Consider the following 21,037-nt stretch of genomic DNA (forward strand, 5'->3'; position numbering starts at 1 on the left):
GCACTTGGCTGTGCACTAAGTTAAAGTCGCATTATAGTCTTCGTTTTATTCTGCCAGCGTGTGATTTATTGCTTTGGTGATTAAATTAGGTATTCTGATGCCTTCTTTCACTGCAATTAGTAGGTTGCAATGGTTTTGATAACATAACCATCATTTATTTTGGATCGCTGCATTGTAAGACATACATTAATGCTGAACTCTAGCCAGATATAAAAGACTCATTTGTATGTCTTTTTCTTTTTTTCTTTTCCAGTCCCTGTACAGGGGAGCTAATGTGTGAGAAGAAGCAGCACAAAGAGCCAATCAATTCATTTGTTGACAAGAGGCATGCTGATAGGAGGAAAAAGCACAGAGATTAACTTTTTGTTGTGCTTCCTTTCTTTCCAGTTTTCAATCACAGGATGTGGCAGTGTTCATGATGACCTGAGCTCAGCATAAGTGGATTTAAACAAACAGAAGGATTTGGACAGAACAAACTGAGTGGGTATTGGCCACGCCAGTGTAAATAGGACTTTGTTGGAACGTTATGTCTATGATAGGTGAGCTAGTAAATTCACAGAGAATTTCTTATAGACAAAATAACAATTTTGTTATTTTGTCTATAAGAAATTCTCTGTGAATTTACTAGCTCACCTATCATAGACATAACGCTCCACCAAATCCTATATACACTGGCGTGGCCAATACCCACTCAGTTTGTTCTGTCCAAATCCTTTTAATTCTTCAAGGACTGGTGCATTTTTGTCTGTGCTGGAAATCGCCCAAAAATCGTTTCTTCAATTAAACAAACAGAACATACTGCAGAGGAAGTCTCTGGATTGATGTTGAATATTGCAGCAAAAGCTGTTTTTTTTATTTTTTATATATCTTTTTTTTTTTTCTGGAATATTTTTTGTTTTAAATGTGAAAAAAAAAAAATACACAGCAAAGATACTTTTCAACAGTACCATGACTAGATACACTTAAAGTGGAACTCCAACCCAAACTTTTTTTTGCCACGGTGAACTGAGCTGCAAGTCCTGTCCCCCCGCTCCTTCTGCCGCAGCCTGCCCATTTACAGAGCACAGTGTGCTTCACACATGTGCAGTAGGAAACCGGCAGTGAAGCCTCAATAGCCGATTGATAAATTGGCTCGTGTGGGGACACTGCTGGATTCCTGCACAGGTAAGTGCCCTAAGGGTAAAAATCAGCAGCTACAGTATTTGTAGCTGCTGACTTTTAATTTTTTTTTCTTTAATTGTTCTCTGGATTAATAATAATAATACCATACCACCAAGCTAAAATGAGTTCCCCATGAGCATTACTTTACAGTGTTGTCTTATTTATCCCTGGTTTCTCATGACCATGCTCCATGCTTCCACATTTTCTGCTGTTTCATATGAGGTGTCCAACAGATAATGCCAGGTATCACTTGTGCAAAGCAGGATAATACAAGATTTCTTATGAAATGAATAAGCTATTGCTTTGACTATACCTAACCATCATGTAACATGACACAGGAGAGTGGTAGGGAACACTAGATGAAATGGATGCAGCTCCTCTCAGAATAAGTCTTGAGATCCTTTGCACATTTATAGCTAGATTCAGGTAGATGGGCGCATTTTTGTGCCGGCGTAATCAGGGCCGGATTTGCTCTCCCTGCCGCCCCAAGGCCAGGTTCCGCAATGCACCCCCTCCCTGTCAACCGAATCACCCCCCAAATCAACGGAGAATGGCAACCGGGTGGCAGGGGCGGCACAGTTTTTTTTTTACTTTTTATTTATTTGTAGCTTGTCGTTTACTTTTTTTTTATTTTTGTATAATTTTCTTATTATTTTTAATATTATTTTTCTTATTCTTTAATCTTTAATATTTTTTTTATTTTATTAATTTAATTATTATTTCTTATTATTATTTTTTTTATATTTTTTTATAAAAAAATCCACTCAACTGTATTGCTATCACACAGGAGAAAACAATTCCCTGAGTGATAGTAATTGAAGGTGACAGGTTCTCTTTATTGACCCTGTCACCTCCAAAGCACTGTGCTAGAACTCCTGTCACAGCTGAGATTATAAGAGCACAGCTCACCCCTCTCACTGTGTACATCAGCGGCAGGGACAGGAGACAGGTTTGGCGGCCGGGGGGAGGACGGAGTCCTGAAGACAGAGCCAGCAGAGAGAAGTATGTGGGGGGGGGGGGACGGACGGACATTTTACAAGTGATTTCGGCGACATTGCTGCAATCACTTGTTAACGAGCGAGCGGATTCCCCCACACTACATTTAGTCCTGCTAGGAAGCAACTTGCCTACCTTAACTGTATGTTCCGGGCATCAGGGGACTCCATGCCGCTGCCGCCCGTCTGCGCCCTGAGGCCTGGCCTAGGTGGCCTTGTGGGAAATCCGGGCTTGGGCGTAATGCAACGTATATGCGCTACGCCGGCATAAGTCGGAGAGCAAAATAGATGATTCACAAAGCACTTGCTCTCCAATTTGCGCCGGCCGAACCTAAATTTGAAGGTGTAAGCCGGTGTAAGTGTAAGTGGGTGTTAACTTATGCAAACGATTGTCTGAGCGTGGTGCAGTGGCTTACGGAGCTTCAACGGAGCATGCGCAGTGATGTCTAAGTCGGATTGATTTCTTGTGCGCATGCGCGCAACTAGGTCGGCCGATCTTTCCGTTGTACGCCGGCCTATTGCCCAGACATGCGTCCGTCCGACGCAAAATTACATCCTGCTTTTTCCCCCCCTGAGCAAGGTAATTTTGCTGGTGGCTTGTTTTTTCTGGATGATGTCTGCTCCCATCAGCAAACGGAAAAAGAACTTTACTGCACAGGAGAGGGCAATAATCTTTTCTGGCATGGAGGAGTTTGATCGGTACCTCCATGGTCCGGAGAGTAGGGATACCACCCGTGCCAGGAAACAAGAGATCCTGGACATTATTGCCACTCAGGTGAATGCCCTTGGCAATGTCCCCCGCTGCGGAAAGGACATTAATAAAAAAATTAATGACCTGCAGCTCCGTGTGCGGGAGAAGCTTGCTAAAATTATGAAGCACCAGACTGGCACTGGGGGTGGACCACCCTGCAATATAGAACTGACCCCGGAGGATGAGAGGGTCGCCTGGTGTCTGCATAGGGAGCAGGTGGAGGGAGTTGAGAGGTTTGATTCCCGGGATGATGCCTCGAGGTAAGTGTGTTTTATATTCCCTATCTGGTGTGTAGCATGTGTGGGGGTGGTTGGGAACATGAGACAAGTGTGTGGGTTCCCCAACATGTGACTGCTTTATGTCATCCACAGATGTGCAGGAGGGAGCGGGCCCATATGGTGTCGGTGGTTGTCCCACCACATCTTCCGAGGAGCAGCCTCAGCAAGACCCCCAAGATGCTGCGGTGGTGGGGAGTGTCCACACTTCTCCTCTTGAGGAGGTGGTGGAGGAGTCTGTGTACCTTGGCCAGATCGGCCTCATTATAGAGGAGGCTATTTTGATGGCTGGGCCCTCTCATACATCCACCTTCATCAGGGAAAGCCCCTCTGTTTCTCCCACCAGCAGGGGAACCACCTCAAGGGGCTCACCCTACACCCGCTCAATCGCCTCTTCTGCCCCAAGAAAGGCGACCAGGAAGACGAGGGGTGTAGCCGTTAATGTCCAGGACCAAATAGCCCTGGACCAGAGCCAGCAGACCCGGCATATGGGGGAGATAGCCGGGCACCTGGAGCAGATGGCTCATAATGCAGGCCAAATCCAGGAGGCAGTGCAGGAGGTGAGCTGCAACAGCTCTGCAGTGGCCACCTGTGTGGTTGACCTGCAGGCCAACACTGTCACCATGGTTGGCAAGGTGGATAGCCTTATTGAGACTGTAAAGGCCAACACAGCTGCCATACAGGAGGAGGGGAGACGGAGGCAACAAAATGAGAGGGCTAATCTCACCCACCAGCTGAGGATGCAGGCCCAGACCAACCTGGTCCTCAGCCGGATTGCGGTGGCCTTGGAGGGCAGGCAGCCATCACCTGCCAGGAGTGGCCCACCCGGGGATGAGTCACCTCCAGATGTCCCACCCCCCCCACCCCAGGCTCCCCCCAGGCAGCTGAGGAGCCAGAGAGGTGCCGGCAGGCGCAGCCGCCGTCAGGCAAGATAATTGCCTTTTTTTCATTATTTTTGTTTTCTATACTCAGGTCATGAGTTTATTTTTGTTTACTATACTCAGGTCATGAGTTTATTTTATTTTTTTAATATGCTCAGGTGATGCATTTTTCTAATTTTGAAAGCACACAGTGAGGAGTGCTGCTACAGTGTGACTGGTGTGTGAATGATGGTGACACTCCTGCCAGTAAGGTTCGTCATCCTCAGTCGTTGGGGATAAGTGATCCCCACGACCCGTGTGAATGGTGTATGAATGTACAGCGACATAATTGGAGCCTTGGCGTGGCGTTGCTGCTCCCAAGTACCGTCTGGTGTACTTTGGTCTAATCCAATTTGATGAGGATGTGGGGTGTGTGTGCTAGGGACCACAGTGGTGTGCATGCATGCATTCTCCTTGTGCCATGATGAATGTGTGTGTTTAACGTGCAAACATGTCTTCTGTGAGGCGTCTTCTGACTGCTGCTCCCACAGCAGACGGGGTATCCTCGGTTAGGGGGGGATTGCGTGGTTCGGGGGTCAGGTCATCACGTAGCTCAATCTCCAGGCCCTTTCTCATGACGAAGTTGTGCAGAATGCAACATGCCCCGATGATCTGGCACACAAAGTTTGGGGAATACAACAGGGTACCCCCAGACTTATCCAGGCATCGGAAACGGGACTTCAGGAGGCCAAATGTGCGTTCCACCACTCCACGGGTACGTGTGTCTGCAGCATTGTATCTTTGCTCTCCTGGGGTTTGGGGAGTCCGGTATGGAGTCATGAGATGGGGTCCAAGTGCATATGCAGAGTCACCTGGAAGGGAAAAGACAGGAGGATGTTAATCATGCATGTGCCCCTCGTGATGTCTGCATTATGGGGGCGGACAGTCATGCCTGACACCCATGTCACTCACCAACCAGCCAGCTGTCCCCATACATGTTCTGTTCAAAATCTGTTGGGATGTTGCTTTGACGGTATATGAAGCTGTCATGGCTGGACCCTGGGTGTTTGGCACGGACGTGCCATATGAGGCATTGGGCATCGGCTATCACCTGTACGTTGATGGAATGCCAATGCTTACGATTGCGGTATATGTGCTCTGTCTCACGGGGGGGGGGGGGGCCGTAGTGCCACATGTGTGCAATCAATGGCCCCCACAGTGCGTGGGAATCCTGCAATTCTGTAGAAATCCTCCATTGCCTTCAGCCGCAGATGCTCCTGGGTGGGTCTGATGAAGTGGTGGGACATGCGTCTGAGGATTGCTGGGACAACCTGGTGCACGCATCTGCTCATGCTGGTTTGTGACATCCCAGACATGACTCCACTTGTACGCTGAAAAGATCCACTGGCGAGGAAATGGAGTGTTGCCAGTACCTTGACCAGTGGCTGCACTGCATGTGCACGATGTGTCTTGCTGGTGATGTCATCATGCAGGGTTCTTGCTATTTCCTGGATGGCATCAGGGCTGAATCTGAAGATGCTATACACCTCAGAATCACCCATGCCAAAGATGTTCATGCGCATTCGGTATATCCTCTCCCGTGCCCTCCTACGAGTCGGTGGACCCATTAGTAGTGCTAGGAGCACGCCTGCCCCTGGCATGTTGGCACACAGATGTGTTGTCCTGCAAGTGTGGGTGCTCAGCTCGTCCGTAACGCTGCTGTAGCTGCTCTCCAGCTGACCTGTGTCCGTCTGGTGCAAAGTTATTCCACCTTTTTGATGGAATAACTTTAGGCCTGACATACGACTTGCGCGCACCAGGCTTAGCCTGCGTTGGGCACACTTACATGCGAGAATCGGCGTATCTCCTTCATTTGCATATTTGAATAGGAAATCAATGCGAGCAGAAGATGCATCGCGCCTAAATATACGCCCAAGTTAGGCCGGCGTAGAAAAGTTGCGTCGGTCGGAGGAAGCCTATTTTCAGGCGTATCTTGTTCTGTGGGTACAGAACAAAAATGCGCCGGCGCATATTTACACTTACGCCGCGTATCTGTAGATAAGCCGGCCTAACTCTTTCTGGATCTAGCTATCAAAAAGCAATTACAAGTGGGTGCCTCCATCTAGGTGTAGCAATTTATTTAAAAAAAAGACAATACAAATTTGCTGACTAGGTAAAAGTGGATCATGACTTGTCATAAACCCATTGTAACAGGCGCTGCGCACGCCCGTTCCCTTACTAATATACAGGCGCTTTCAGTGCCGTAATGCGTTCCATGCTGGAACGCATACGGCGCTCGCGCAGTGACGTCATCGCCCGGCGCCGCCATGCGCCCTTTTTGAAATCAGTGCAATGCACTGCACCTGATCTCCTGCCTATAAAGGCTTTCAATGGAGATACAGCCGGGGGTTCTATTATTGTCAGCCGTAGCTCGGCCTACGCTACAGACATGGATGCCTTTACTCCCCATTAGGGATGAGCTTCATGTTCGAGTCGAAATACGAACTTTACGGGCCGTTCGCGCAAAATTCAAGTGGCTCGGCACGGCACATAATTCACTGCGGCATCGCAGTGAATTGCTGGCTGATGATTGGCCAAGCATGCACTTTGACCCGCATGCTTGGCCAATCACAGCGCGCAAATAACGGAGAGCCATAATTGGCCAAAGCCAGGATGGCTTTGGCCAATTATGGCTCAGGCGGTTTAGTACACGCCCCACACTATAAAAGGCCACCTGCAGGTCGGCCTTGTGTAGTGTGTTGCCGCAATGGTTAAAGACAGACAGAGAGAGACAGTGTAATTTTTACTAGGTAGATAGAGCAGGCAGGCTAGTCAGTTAAAGTTACAGTGTTTAGAGGATATATATGCATCCCAGGTGTTGTACATATATTTATACACTGTATAGTTTAGCTAGATCAGCTATTCCTAATTTACTGGCAGGCAGGTGATTGTGCTAGCTGCAGTATTCTCACGTGGTGTATTGCCTGTGTCCTCTGCAGTGTGCACCATATAGCTACGTGGTTTGTGTACTGCCATTGTCCTCTGTAGTTTGCACCTAAAGCTACTTGGTGTGTACTGCCCCTGTGCTCTGTAGTTTGCACCTAAAGCTACTTGGTGTGTACTGCTCGTGTGCTCTGTAGTTTGCACCTAAAGCTACTTGGTGTGTACTGCATGTGTCCTCTGTAGTTTGCACCTAAAGCTACTTGGTGTGTACTGCATGTGTCCTCTGTAGTTTGCACCTAAAGCTACTTGGTGTGTACTGCCCGTGTCCTCTGTAGTTTGTACCTAAAGCTACTTGGTGTGTACTGCATGTGTCTTCTGTAGTTTGCACCTAAAGCTACTTGGTGTGTACTGCCCGTGTCCTCTACAGACCATTAGTATGTCTGGAAGGACAACAAGGAGAGGCAGAGAGTCACGAGGGCAAGGAGGCTCTATGTCTAGAGGCAACAGTGCTGGTCGTGGACACGATGCATCCTCATCAGCACGTGACCGTTGGACACACTCGTCCTTGTTTTCGGCAGCTGGCCGTGTTGAGCCGCAACATGCTGAAGACTTGGTAGAGTGGATGACCAAGCCGTACTCACCCAGGCTCAGAGTACTTTGTCTGGCAAAGCAGCTTCCAAGGCGTCCTCTTCCCTCTGCTCAATGGCATGAGTCACTCCTTCCCTAGCCCCATCATGTCCTCTTGAGGAGTCCCCCGAACTGTTTGACCACAGTGTTGGGTACATGCTGCATGAGGATGCGCAGCGTTTTGAAGGCTCCGATGATGGTACACAGATAGTGGAAGGCAGTAAGGTGAGCCCAGAGAGAGGGGGTGCCCAAGAAGGACAGCAATCTGGCAGTCATGTTCCCCCAGCTGCAGCATACTGCCAGATTTTCTACAGTGATGAGGAGGGAGGGGATGATGAGGTCACTGACTCTACATGGGTGCCTGATAGGAGAGAGGAGGAGGAGGCACAGGCACATCTCCAATGAGGCAGGATGCCCTCCAGGGGCCAGCTTAAGGGCAGCACACCGACTGCATCACAACGCAGAGCTACGCATATGCAGGGCGCTGCTGTGTCTCAGCTTTATTCCAAAAGTTCTTTGGTGTGGGCCGTTTTTGAGACGAGTGCATCAGATCGCACCGCTGCTATTTGCAACATATGTCTCAAGCGTATCTCGCGTGGCCAAAACATCATCCGCTTGGTCACCACATGCTTGACCAGACATATGTCGACCTGCCATGCAGTTTGTTGGCAAGCGTACCTCAAAGACCCACACCAAAGAACAAAGAGGACCTCCCCTTGCCCCTCTTTAGCTGGGATCTCCAACCCCACTATACCCTCAGTCCTCTCAGTCCACTCTGAAGCCTGCACTGATAGGACTGAAGGTGTACGCAATTGGGCTACTGGCTTGTCCTGTATCCAGCGTTCTTTCAGAACGCACATTCAGTGCTCCTGGATGCTTTGTAACTGATCACAGGGTGCGCCTCTCCACCAACTCGGTCGATCGACTGACCTTCATAAATATGAATCAGGCTTGGATCACCACCAGCTACCAAGCACCTGATGCTGATGTAACTGAATATTTTTTTTGAAATGTCAGATCCCTTCAAGACTGCCTATGATGATGCTGAGTGACTATACTGTTATGCTTGCTGAGTGACTATCCTTTGCCTCCTCAATGATCATGCTGATAGCTTGTAAGAACATTTTTGGTTCTGGGCACCGCCACCAGTGGCTAAGGCCCAATTTTTCTGCCCCTGTTTAACAGGGGCGTGTAATTACAATTTTTGATGCAATACTTTGCAGCGGGCTCATTCCTGCGCTCCAACTACAGTATCTGTGAGGGGTTGCAATGTTGTGGCACCAGCACCAGTGCCTAAGGCCCAATTTTTCTGCCCCTGTTCAACAGGGGCATGCAATTTTAATTATTGATCTAATATTTCACAGCAGGGCCCATTCCTGTACCCACCAAGAGTAACTAGACAATTCTTTCACCGCTCCAGGTGAGCCTCGTAGGTCATTAAGGGTTGTTGAACCACCAGGGTGCCGGCAATGCTGATTATAGCACATAGACGAAAAAAACTCTGGATAGCCGCACTCCAAAATGACTTAAAATAAAGTTGGTCTTTTATTGTCAAAAGCACATGCAGACACTGCAAACAACAAGTACAGAATGGCCGACGTGTTTCACGCTGCAATTCAGCGCTTAGTCATGGCTAACACAGGTTCACACTAAAATAACATATATACCAATACCACCATCATGTGAGAAAACATTCGCCAATGGCGGAGCTGGATCAATCAAATAATTAAACAGTTAATTGCATACATATTCAATCTGAATCATATAGAGCAGGTGATGTGACCTCCTTTACAATTAACATGTTAAGGTGAGAAAAAGGATGTAAAAAACATGCATATAAATAAGACATGTAAATAACAAAAAAACACACCTATATATCCCTTCAAGATTCCAAAGTTATGGAGTAACCATTGTGACCTATGTGTGACTCCACATAAAGTTGCATTTTATGCGCGTGTTCTAAGTATATTAGAAAAATAAAATGAAATAAAGTTTTCGTGCATTTTGAGAAAACACAACTATTGTACAGATATAAGCACTCCTGTGTAATACTGTGAAATTCCCCATCAAACCAAGACATAGGAATAAAGATTAAGGTGCTTGTAAATTTATATTTTTTATTTTTTATATTTTTTATTTTATATTTTACTATGTATATTTTATTAAAATGAAAAAATAATAAAATAATAATAATGAAACAATTTTTATAATAAAAAATTCTAATTCCTATATCTTTATATTGATTCTAATATTTTATTTTTATAATTTTATTTTTATATAGTTTATCAACTGTGTTCCCAATATTTATTCAAAGTGTACAAAAATGTGACTTTAGTGTAATAATTATTATTAATCCTCCTAAAAGAAGCCTGAGTGAATATAAAATATAATTTATTGTTCCGCAACTGCCGTTTCCGACCTGTGCGATCAAAAAAAAAGTATATGTATACTTACTTAAAAGGAGGAAAAAAGAAAAGAATGTTTGGAGTGAAAAAAATTGTTGAAAGTGTGAAGTGACCATATAATAATGAGAGAACATGCATATATGGACTTAGTGCCAACAAATGTCTAGTGGAGGTCGTGGTCTAATACAAAAATTTGATGTCAAACACAGGGTATATATGTCAACTTTATGTCTGTAGCAGTCCAGACACTGCAGTATACATAGGGTCATAGGCATAAACTATGATATAATTATGTGTCCAGTTTGTATAATTGACCCGAAAAATGCACTAGACACATGCTTCAAATAAATGTTGTAAAGATCTAGAGATTGCCAAAGGGCAGCTATCAAAATATATGTGCCGACCTCTATAGTATCTAATCATGGGCCGAAAAATAGAAGCATGATGATCGTGTAGTAGTGCAAGAGTTAATTATCGGGAAACAAAACATGACTCTCCAAAAGGCCGTAAAGGTGTACACCTAATAAAATCAATAGCCTTTTGTATATATAAATCCGGATGAGTGTAGAACAAGCCCAAAGGCTTGCCAAGAATGCATCCTGAGAGTATAACAAACCCCTGTGCCCAAAAGTTGATAATTGTTTGCGGCCGGTGGTTTTCACAACTATAGCCTGATGGAGATGACGATCTAATGTATAAATATGTTTATCAAACACAAAATTAGTGTGTATAAACATTATATCAGCGGTGATATAACACTGCAGGACACCGCAGATAGTCGGTTTGTCAGAAAACCCGATCATGACTCTCCAGAAGGCCAATAAGGTGTAAAACCAATGGAAGCAATAACCCTGTGTGTGTGCATTCAAATATGTGTAAAACGAAACTAGGAATGGTATCTCGAGTTGGGAAAGGTGTAGTTAAAATGTATGCTGTGAGAGAGAGCATATAGCTCCTATGAAGAAAGGTGGTGATGGATATTATGTTCTGTAATCTGGGCTTCAGAGAAGCTCCGTCGGAACCGAAGGGAGGTGGTGCGGGTCGGGACACCGCATGAGAAATATTCTCATATGGTACAAGATATTTTAAGACAAAATGTACAGAGATGAAAGTTGAATGTCAGTTAGCAAAAACAAAATAGATAAAGTTATGTGGACACTACAATAGTTACTATGTGGCCAACCGATGGACTGAATCAAAGTCCAAGGTAAATGCATCAGTTAAGATATAACAACCTGGGTTGCAAAACTGGCATTCAAAATAAAGCAAACGTAGCTGTAAAAGCTATAAATATGATCCGACCCGCCCCTCCTCCCCTCCTGGCAGAACCCTTCTGCCTCTCAAAGTGAGTTTAAATAAGGAACCCGAACAATTATGGATCTAAATGAAAATGAACTTAAGCAAAATAATGCATTCACATCGAACCCATGCAGAAACTCGCCCGTCTATGAGCCGATATACACATGTGTTGTATGATGTCAATGACATATATGTAAAGACCCAATATACCTGGGTAGGTTATAAATAACAGTCACTGTGTATAAAGTTATGTATGTATGTGGAATGAGAAAAAAGGGGGAATGATGTAACTGAAATGATGCAAAGAACATAGAGAAGGGGAGGGCATGTGTGTCCATGAGGGGAGGGAGAAGGGGGGGTGGCGATATTCAATCATGGTAGTGTGAAACATCCCAATCAAAATTGAGTCCCCGCAGCTGCCTGCAATCAAGATGGAATATCCAAAAAACCTCTCGCTTACAGAGGAGCTTGAACTTATCTCCTCCTCTAGGTGGACACACTACCCTCTCCATGCCCTGTATGGATAGACTGGAAATATTTTTGTCATGTGAATTATTCCAGTGTTTAGCCACGTTGGGGTTGTGGTTCTTCTCAATGTCGTATAAATGATCACTGAGTCTATCCCTTAATCTCCTTATAGTTCTTCCCACATACTGAACACGACAAATGCTACATGTGATGACATAAACTACAAATTTTGTGTTGCAGTTTATGAACTGTTTTATTTTGAAATCTCTACCGTTAGAGCATGACTGAACCGTGCTGCCAGTGCCTATTAAAGGGCAATACCTGCACCCATGGGTGCCACATTTAAAAGTGCCAACAAAATCAAGCCATGTAGGGGAGGCGGGTTTAGAGACAAATAGGCTGGGTGAGAGAACACCCCCTAAAGTGGGGGCTCTACGGCTCACTGATTTAATGCCCTCAGACAGAATAGATGCATAAATGCTGTCACTATAAAGGACAGGTAGGTATTTGTTTACAATTTGTTTGATCTTATTGAACTCTGTACTGTAAGCTGTAGAAAATAGGGGGGCTGATCTGTGAACCGAAGACCCAGTCTGAATGTCTCTCACTCGTTTTTTGGTCAACAATGAGTCCCTAGATATGGTGTTAACCCTACGTAAAGCGTTATTGATGACAGCGGCTGAGTAACCTCTGTCCCTGAATCTAAGGGCCATTAAGCCTGCCTCTTTTGAGAAATCATTGGGAGAAGTGCATAGCCTTTTCAATCGAAGAAACTGTCCGTATGGGATACTGTTAATGGTATGCGTCGGGTGGGATGAGTCAGCTCGCAATAGAGCATTGCCCGCTGTACTTTTCCTATAGAGTCCTGTGGAAATACTGCCATTGGCTCCCGTGAGTGTTACATCCAGGAATTCTATGGTAATAGCTTGTAAATTACCCGTGAATTGTAGATTCAACTCATTATCATTGAGATATTTCAGCCATTCGTTCAGATCTGCAAACTCATCAGATACGATGAGGAGCAGATCGTCGATATAGCGACAATATAGAATGGTATCTAAGCGGCGGGGGCTGGTATCTCCAAAGATGCGGGACTTTTCCCACCACCCCATGTACAAATTGGCCAGGGATGGCGAGAACTTGGCCCCCATCGAAGCCCTGCACCTTTGGAGGTAGCAGACCCCGTCGAACATAAAAAAATTGTGTGTAAGTAAATAACACAAGGCTAAAATAATGAATTCCTGTAGGGCCAGTGAATGGCGTCCCGACTGTTGCAAAAAATAGGATACCGCTTGCAGTCCCAGATGGTGTGGGATGCTGGAATAAAGGCTGCACACATCAAAGCTCATCCACCTGTATCCGTGCCCCCAGGGGACCCCTGTTAATTTGCATAAAAGATGCTTGGTATCTCTAAGGTACCCTGGGAGGACGGATACAAGTGGTTGCAACTGGCCATCCACCCACTCACCGAGTCGCTCATTGAGCGATCCGATGCCGGCCACGATCGGTCTGCCAGTCAAAGGTGAGAACCCCTTGTGCACTTTAGGCAAATAATGAAAAACCGGTGTTATGGGATGTGCGGGAACAAAAAGTTTGCTGTCAGACTCTGAAAAAATACCCACAGATACACCCCTATCCAAAAGACATATTAGATCTTGTGTAAACTTTACAGTGGGATTACTGTTAAGGCATGCATATGTAGAAACATCTGATAATTGTCTCATGGCCTCAGCTTTATACATGCAAGAGTCCAGAACTACAACCGCGCCCCCTTTGTCCGCATTCCTGATGACAATGTCCCGGTTAGAGCTCAGTGCTGCAACAGCTTCTCTCTCGGAATGTGTTAAATTGGAGGGGTGTGGGATACCATGGCATCTGTGTGCCAGGTGAGTAAGATCTCTCTCCACTAGTTTCTGGTATAGGTCAAGTTCACTGCCTCTGGAACCCAGCGGATAGAACCGAGATTGTAAATTAAATGATAATGAAGTGGGAGCATCCGCAGGATCCAAGAGGCAGGGATCCGATTCAGTGAGTAAATCGGTGAGATCTTGAAGACAACACACATCTTTGAACAAAGTAGGAGAAGAGACCAACTCACCCGACTCCAGACTGTTAACCGATGTGGTGTCCTCCTCAGTAGATGATGAAAAAAAATGTTTTTTAAGGGTGAGTTTTCTTGCAAACTTATTGACATCTAGGATGGTTCCTCTTGCATGTATAAAGCTGAGGCCATGAGACAATTATCAGATGTTTCTACATATGCATGCCTTAACAGTAATCCCACTGTAAAGTTTACACAAGATCTAATATGTCTTTTGGATAGGGGTGTATCTGTGGGTATTTTTTCAGAGTCTGACAGCAAACTTTTTGTTCCCGCACATCCCATAACACCGGTTTTTCATTATTTGCCTAAAGGGGGCCAAGTTCTCGCCATCCCTGGCCAATTTGTACATGGGGTGGTGGGAAAAGTCCCGCATCTTTGGAGATACCAGCCCCCGCCGCTTAGATACCATTCTATATTGTCGCTATATCGACGATCTACTCCTCATCGTATCTGATGAGTTTGCAGATCTGAACGAATGGCTGAAATATCTCAATGATAATGAGTTGAATCTACAATTCACGGGTAATTTACAAGCTATTACCATAGAATTCCTGGATGTAACACTCACGGGAGCCAATGGCAGTATTTCCACAGGACTCTATAGGAAAAGCACAGCGGGCAATGCTCTATTGCGAGCTGACTCATCCCACCCGACGCATACCATTAACAGTATCCCATACGGACAGTTTCTTCGCTTGAAAAGGCTATGCACTTCTCCCAATGATTTCTCAAAAGAGGCAGGCTTAATGGCCCTTAGATTCAGGGACAGAGGTTACTCAGCCGCTGTCATCAATAACGCTTTACGTAGGGTTAACACCATATCTAGGGACTCGTTGTTGACCAAAAAACGAGTGAGAGACATTCAGACTGGGTCTTCGGTTCACAGATCAGCCCCTCTATTTTCTACAGCTTACAGTACAGAGTTTAATAAGATCAAACAAATTGTAAACAAATACCTACCTGTCCTTTATAGTGACAGCATTTATGCATCTATTCTGTCTGAGGGCATTAAATCAGTGAGCCGTAGAGCCCCCACTTTAGGGGGTGTTCTCTCACCCAGCCTATTTGTCTCTAAACCCGCCTCCCCTACATGGCTTGATTTTGTTGGCACTTTTAAATGTGGCACCCATGGGTGCAGGTATTGCCCTTTAATAGGCACTGGCAGCACGGTTCAGTCATGCTCTAACGGTAGAGATTTCAAAATAAAACAGTTCATAAACTGCAACACAAAATTTGTAGTTTATGTCATCACATGTAGCATTTGTCGTGTTCAGTATGTGGAAAGAACTATAAGGAGATTAAGGGATAGACTCAGTGATCATTTATACGACATTGAGAAGAACCACAACACCAACGTGGCTAAACACTGGAATAATTCACATGACAAAAATATTTCCAGTCTATCCATACAGGGCATGGAGAGGGTAGTGTGTCCACCTAGAGGAGGAGATAAGTTCAAGCTCCTCTGCAAGCGAGAGGTTTTTTGGATATTCCATCTTGATTGCAGGCAGCCGCGGGGACTCAATTTTGATTGGGATGTTTCACACTACCATGATTGAATATCGCCACCCCCCCCCTTCTCCCTCCCCTCGTGGACACACATGCCCTCCCCTTCTCTATGTTCTTTGCATCATTTCAGTTACATCATTCCCCCTTTTTTCTCATTCCACATACATACATAAAACTTTATACACAGTGACTGTTATTTATAACCTACCCAGGTATATTAGGTCTTTACATATATGTCATTGACATCATACAACACATGTGTATATCGGCTCATAGACGGGCGAGTTTCTGCATGGGTTCGATGTGAATGCATTATTTTGCTTAAGTTCATTTTCATTTAGATCCATAATTGTTCGGGTTCCTTATTAAACTCACTTTGAGAGGCAGAAGGGTTCTGCCAGGAGGGGAGGAGGGGCGGGTCGGATCATATTTATAGCTTTTACAGCTACGTTTGCTTTATTTTGAATGCCAGTTTTGCAACCCAGGTTGTTATATCTTAACTGATGCATTTACCTTGGACTTTGATTCAGTCCATCGGTTGGCCACATAGTAACTATTGTAGTGTCCACATAACTTTATCTATTTTGTTTTTGCTAACTGACATTCAACTTTCATCTCTGTACATTTTGTCTTAAAATATCTTGTACCATATGAGAATATTTCTCATGCGGTGTCCCGACCCGCACCACCTCCCTTCGGTTCCAACGGAGCTTCTCTGAAGCCCAGATTACGGAACATAATATCCATCACCACCTTTCTTCATAGGAGCTATATGCTCTCTCTCACAGCATACATTTTAACTACACCTTTCCCAACTCGAGATACCATTCCTAGTTTCGTTTTACACATATTTGAATGCACACACACAGGGTTATTGCTTCCATTGGTTTTACACCTTATTGGCCTTCTGGAGAGTCATGATCGGGTTTTCTGACAAACCGACTATCTGCGGTGTCCTGCAGTGTTATATCACCGCTGATATAATGTTTATACACACTAATTTTGTGTTTGATAAACATATTTATACATTAGATCGTCATCTCCATCAGGCTATAGTTGTGAAAACCACCGGCCGCAAACAATTATCAACTTTTGGGCACAGGGGTTTGTTATACTCTCAGGATGCATTCTTGGCAAGCCTTTGGGCTTGTTCTACACTCATCCGGATTTATATATACAAAAGGCTATTGATTTTATTAGGTGTACACCTTTACGGCCTTTTGGAGAGTCATGTTTTGTTTCCCGATAATTAACTCTTGCACTACTACACGATCATCATGCTTCTATTTTTCGGCCCATGATTAGATACTATAGAGGTCGGCACATATATTTTGATAGCTGCCCTTTGGCAATCTCTAGATCTTTACAACATTTATTTGAAGCATGTGTCTAGTGCATTTTTCGGGTCAATTATACAAACTGGACACATAATTATATCATAGTTTATGCCTATGACCCTATGTATACTGCAGTGTCTGGACTGCTACAGACATAAAGTTGACATATATACCCTGTGTTTGACATCAAATTTTTGTATTAGACCACGACCTCCACTAGACATTTGTTGGCACTAAGTCCATATATGCATGTTCTCTCATTATTATATGGTCACTTCACACTTTCAACAATTTTTTTCACTCCAAACATTCTTTTCTTGTTTCCTCCTTTTAAGTAAGCATACATTTTTTTTGATCGCACGGCTCGTAAACGGCAGTTGCGGAACAATAAATTATATTTTATATTCACTCAGGCTTCTTTTAGGAGGATTAATAATAATTATTACACTAAAGTCACATTTTTGTACACTTTGAATAAATATTGGGAACACAGTTGATAAACTATATAAAAATAAAATTATAAAAATAAAATATTAGAATCAATATAAAGAAATAGGAATTAGAATTTTTTATTATAAAAATTGTTTCATTATTATTATTTTATTATTTTTTCATTTTAGAAAAATATACATAGTAAAATATAAAATAAAAATATAAAAAATAAAAAATATAAATTTACAAGCACCTTAATCTTTATTCCTATGTCTTGGCTTGATGGGGAATTTCACAGTATTACACAGGAGTGCTTATATCTGTACAATAGTTGTGTTTTCTCAAAATGCACGAAAACTTTATTTCATTTTATTTTTCTAATATACTTAGAACACGCACATAAAATGCAACTTTATGTGGAGTCACACATAGGTCACAATGGTTACTCCATAACTTTGGAATCTTGAAGGGATATATAGGTGTTTTTTTGTTATTTACATGTCTTATTTATATGCATGTTTTTTACATCCTTTTTCTCACCTTAACATGTTAATTGTAAAGGAGGTCACATCACCTGCTCTATATGATTCAGATTGAATATGTATGCAATTAACTGTTTAATTATTTGATTGATCCAGCTCCGCCATTGGCAAATGTTTTCTCACATGATGGTGGTATTGGTATATATGTTATTTTAGTGTGAACCTGTGTTAGCCATGACTAAGCGCTGAATTGCAGCGTGAAACGCGTCGGCCATTCTGTACTTGTTGTTTGCAGTGTCTGCATGTGCTTTTGACAATAAAAGACCAACTTTATTTTAAGTCATTTTGGAGTGTGGCTATCCAGAGTTGTTTTCATCTATGTGCACCAAGAGTAACTGAGGGCTTACAGAGTTGTGGCACCAGCACCACCACCAACAAAGGCCCAATTTTTCTGCCCCTGTTCAACAGGGGCATGTAATTACAATTATTGATCTAATATTGCACAGCAGGGCCCATTCCTGTCCCCACCAAGAGTAACTGTGAGGGCTTACAGAGTTGTGGCACCAGCACCACCACCACCACCACCACCACCAACAAAGGCCCAATTTTTCTGCCCCTGTTCAACAGGATCATGTAATTACAATTCTTGAGCTAATATTTCTCAGCAGGGCCCATTCCTGTGCCCACCAAGAGTAACTGTGACGGCTTACAGAGTTGTGGCACCAGCGCCAGCACCAAAGGCCCAATTTTTCTACCACTGTTCAACAATGGCATGTAATTACAATTCTTGATATAATAGTTCACACAGCAGGGCGTTCCAGCGCCCACCAAGACTAACTGTGAGGGCTTACACTGTTGTGGCAACACCAACACCTAGGGCCCAAATTTCTGCAAAGTATATACGGCAGGCCCCTACTTTCAAACATCCAACTTACAAATGACTCCTACTTGCAAACGGAAGGAGACAACAGAAAGTGAGAGGAAATCTACCCCTAGGAAGGGAAATTCTCTTCTGTAAGAGGTGTCTCCTGTCCACTGATGCTTTATCACCAATCCTTGTTTCACAAAAAACAAAAACCAAAAAAAAAACATCATTTGTCATTGAGACAGAAAGTGAATTGCAATCTTCTGAACAGATGCACACAGACAACAAAACAAATGTTTACAGGGGTGATAACCCTTCTCTATATTTTCAGAAAAGCTTAAAAATAGATTTTATGGCTGGAGCTACACTTTAAAAAAGTACCAGTTCAAAATTACAAACAGATTCTACTTAACAACAAACCTACAGTGCCTGTCTTGTTTGCACTGCCTGTATAATGCTGTTTAAAGTATATAGGGTCAAAGGGGCTTGTAATGACCTGGGGGGAGGGGGGGGAAACCCATGCTATTTTTCTCAATGATTTTCATCCATATTGCAGGGACCAGACATTACATTAAAGCCGCAAGCAGTTTTAAATGACTTTTTTCTTATAGTAATCTCATTTTGTGCAGGGACAGTTCTAAACACGTGCCACCTCACAGGCATACTATAGACACCCAGCAGTTACGATATTTAACCACTTCCATACCAGGCACTTACGCACCTTCCCGCCCAAGCCAATTTTCAGCTTTCAGCACTGTCGCAATTTGAATGGCAATTGCGCGGTCATGCTACACTGTACCCAAACAAAATTGGCGTCCTTTTTTCCCCACAAACAGAGCTTTCTTTTGGTGGTATTTGATCACCTCTGCAAAAAAAAATTTGCGCAACAACTAAAAAAGACTGAAAATTTTGAAAAAAAAATATGTTTTTATTTTTTTCTGTTAATTGTTTTGTAAATAAGTAAGTTTTCTCTTTCAATTACGGGCACTGATATGGCGGCACTGATGGGCACCAATGAGATGGCACTGATGGACATCGATGAGGTAGTACTGATGGGCACAGATGAGGTGGCACTGATTGGCGGCGCTGGTATGTGGCACTGATGGGCACACATAGGCGGCACTGATGGGCACACATAGGCGGCACTGATGGGCACTCATGGGCTGCACTCATGGGCACTCATGGGCGGCACTGATGGGCACTCATGGGCGGCACTGATGGGCACTCATAGGCGGCACAGATGGGCACTCATGGGCGGCACTTATGAGTGGCACTGATGGATACTTATGGGTGGCACAGATGGGCACTGATAGGTGGGCACTGGGCATGGATGGGCACTGTGGGGTGGCACTGATGGACACTGTGGGGTTGCACTGATGGACATGATTTACCCATGTTGCCAGTCAGTGCCCATTTGTGGGCACTGATTGGCATCTTTTTTATTTTTGAATGCTTTTTTTTTTTTCAGACTTGTTTTTTTTTTGTCCCCTTTTTTTGTTTGTTTGCCCTTCCCTGGTGGTCCAGGGTGGGCTTCCCTGGTGGTCCAGTGTGGCGATCCGAGGGGGGGCTGCGCTGATTAACAATCAGCGTGAACCCCCCCTGTCAGGAGAGCCGCCGATCGGCTCTCCTCTACTCGCGTCTGTCAGACGCGAGTGAGGAAGAGCCATCAACGGCTCTTCCTGTTTACATTGTGATCAGCCGTGGTTGGACACGGCTGATCACGTGGTAAAGAGCCTCCGTGAGAGACTCTTTACCTTGATCGGTGTTGCGGGGTGTCAGACTGACACCCTGCAACAACGATCGCCGCGATGCGCGCCCCCGGGGGCGCGCAGCGGCTCAGAATCCTGAGGATGTCATATGACGTCCAGTCAGGATTCTACAACCACTTTGCCGACGTCAATATGTCATTGGCGGGCGGCAAGTGGTTAAAGGAATTTTTCTTTTTTTTTCACTTTTTTTTTCACTTTTAGCATCATTAAAATCACTGCTCTAGAAAAAAACGACCGTTTTTAAACCTTTTTTTCCCATTGATACATGTTCCCTTGGGCAAGACCCGGGTTCTCAAACGCATTTTCCGACAATAACTTGCATATTTGGCTTTCTAAATGTTCGCGCGACCGTTTGGTTCATTCGAAGGTTCTGGTGCGAACCGAACGGGGGGGTGTTCGGCTCATCCCTACTCCCCATACCAAACAACGCTCTAGCCTCAACTACTACTTTGAATATTGAATACCATCTACAGCTACTGCAACTTGGAGCCATTGCTGGGGACAACCTTACAGACTTCCCTATTGAACATCCTTCACCACAGGATCCCTAGTACCTATACTGAGACCTGCAAAACGGATAAGTTACATTTCTGTTACTTGTAGTGCTATAGCAATACCTGCTACATATATACCAGCTATACAATTGCTGTTCCCTTTCATATATTCTACTGCTCAACATCTAGGTGACTGTTGTGTATAGGACTGTCTGCTAAAGAATATGTTAAAGGCATATCTGTACTCAAATACCTTGAACT

The sequence above is a fragment of the Rana temporaria genome, chromosome 2, assembly GCF_905171775.1.
Source record: "Rana temporaria chromosome 2, aRanTem1.1, whole genome shotgun sequence".
NCBI lineage: Eukaryota > Metazoa > Chordata > Amphibia > Anura > Ranidae > Rana > Rana temporaria.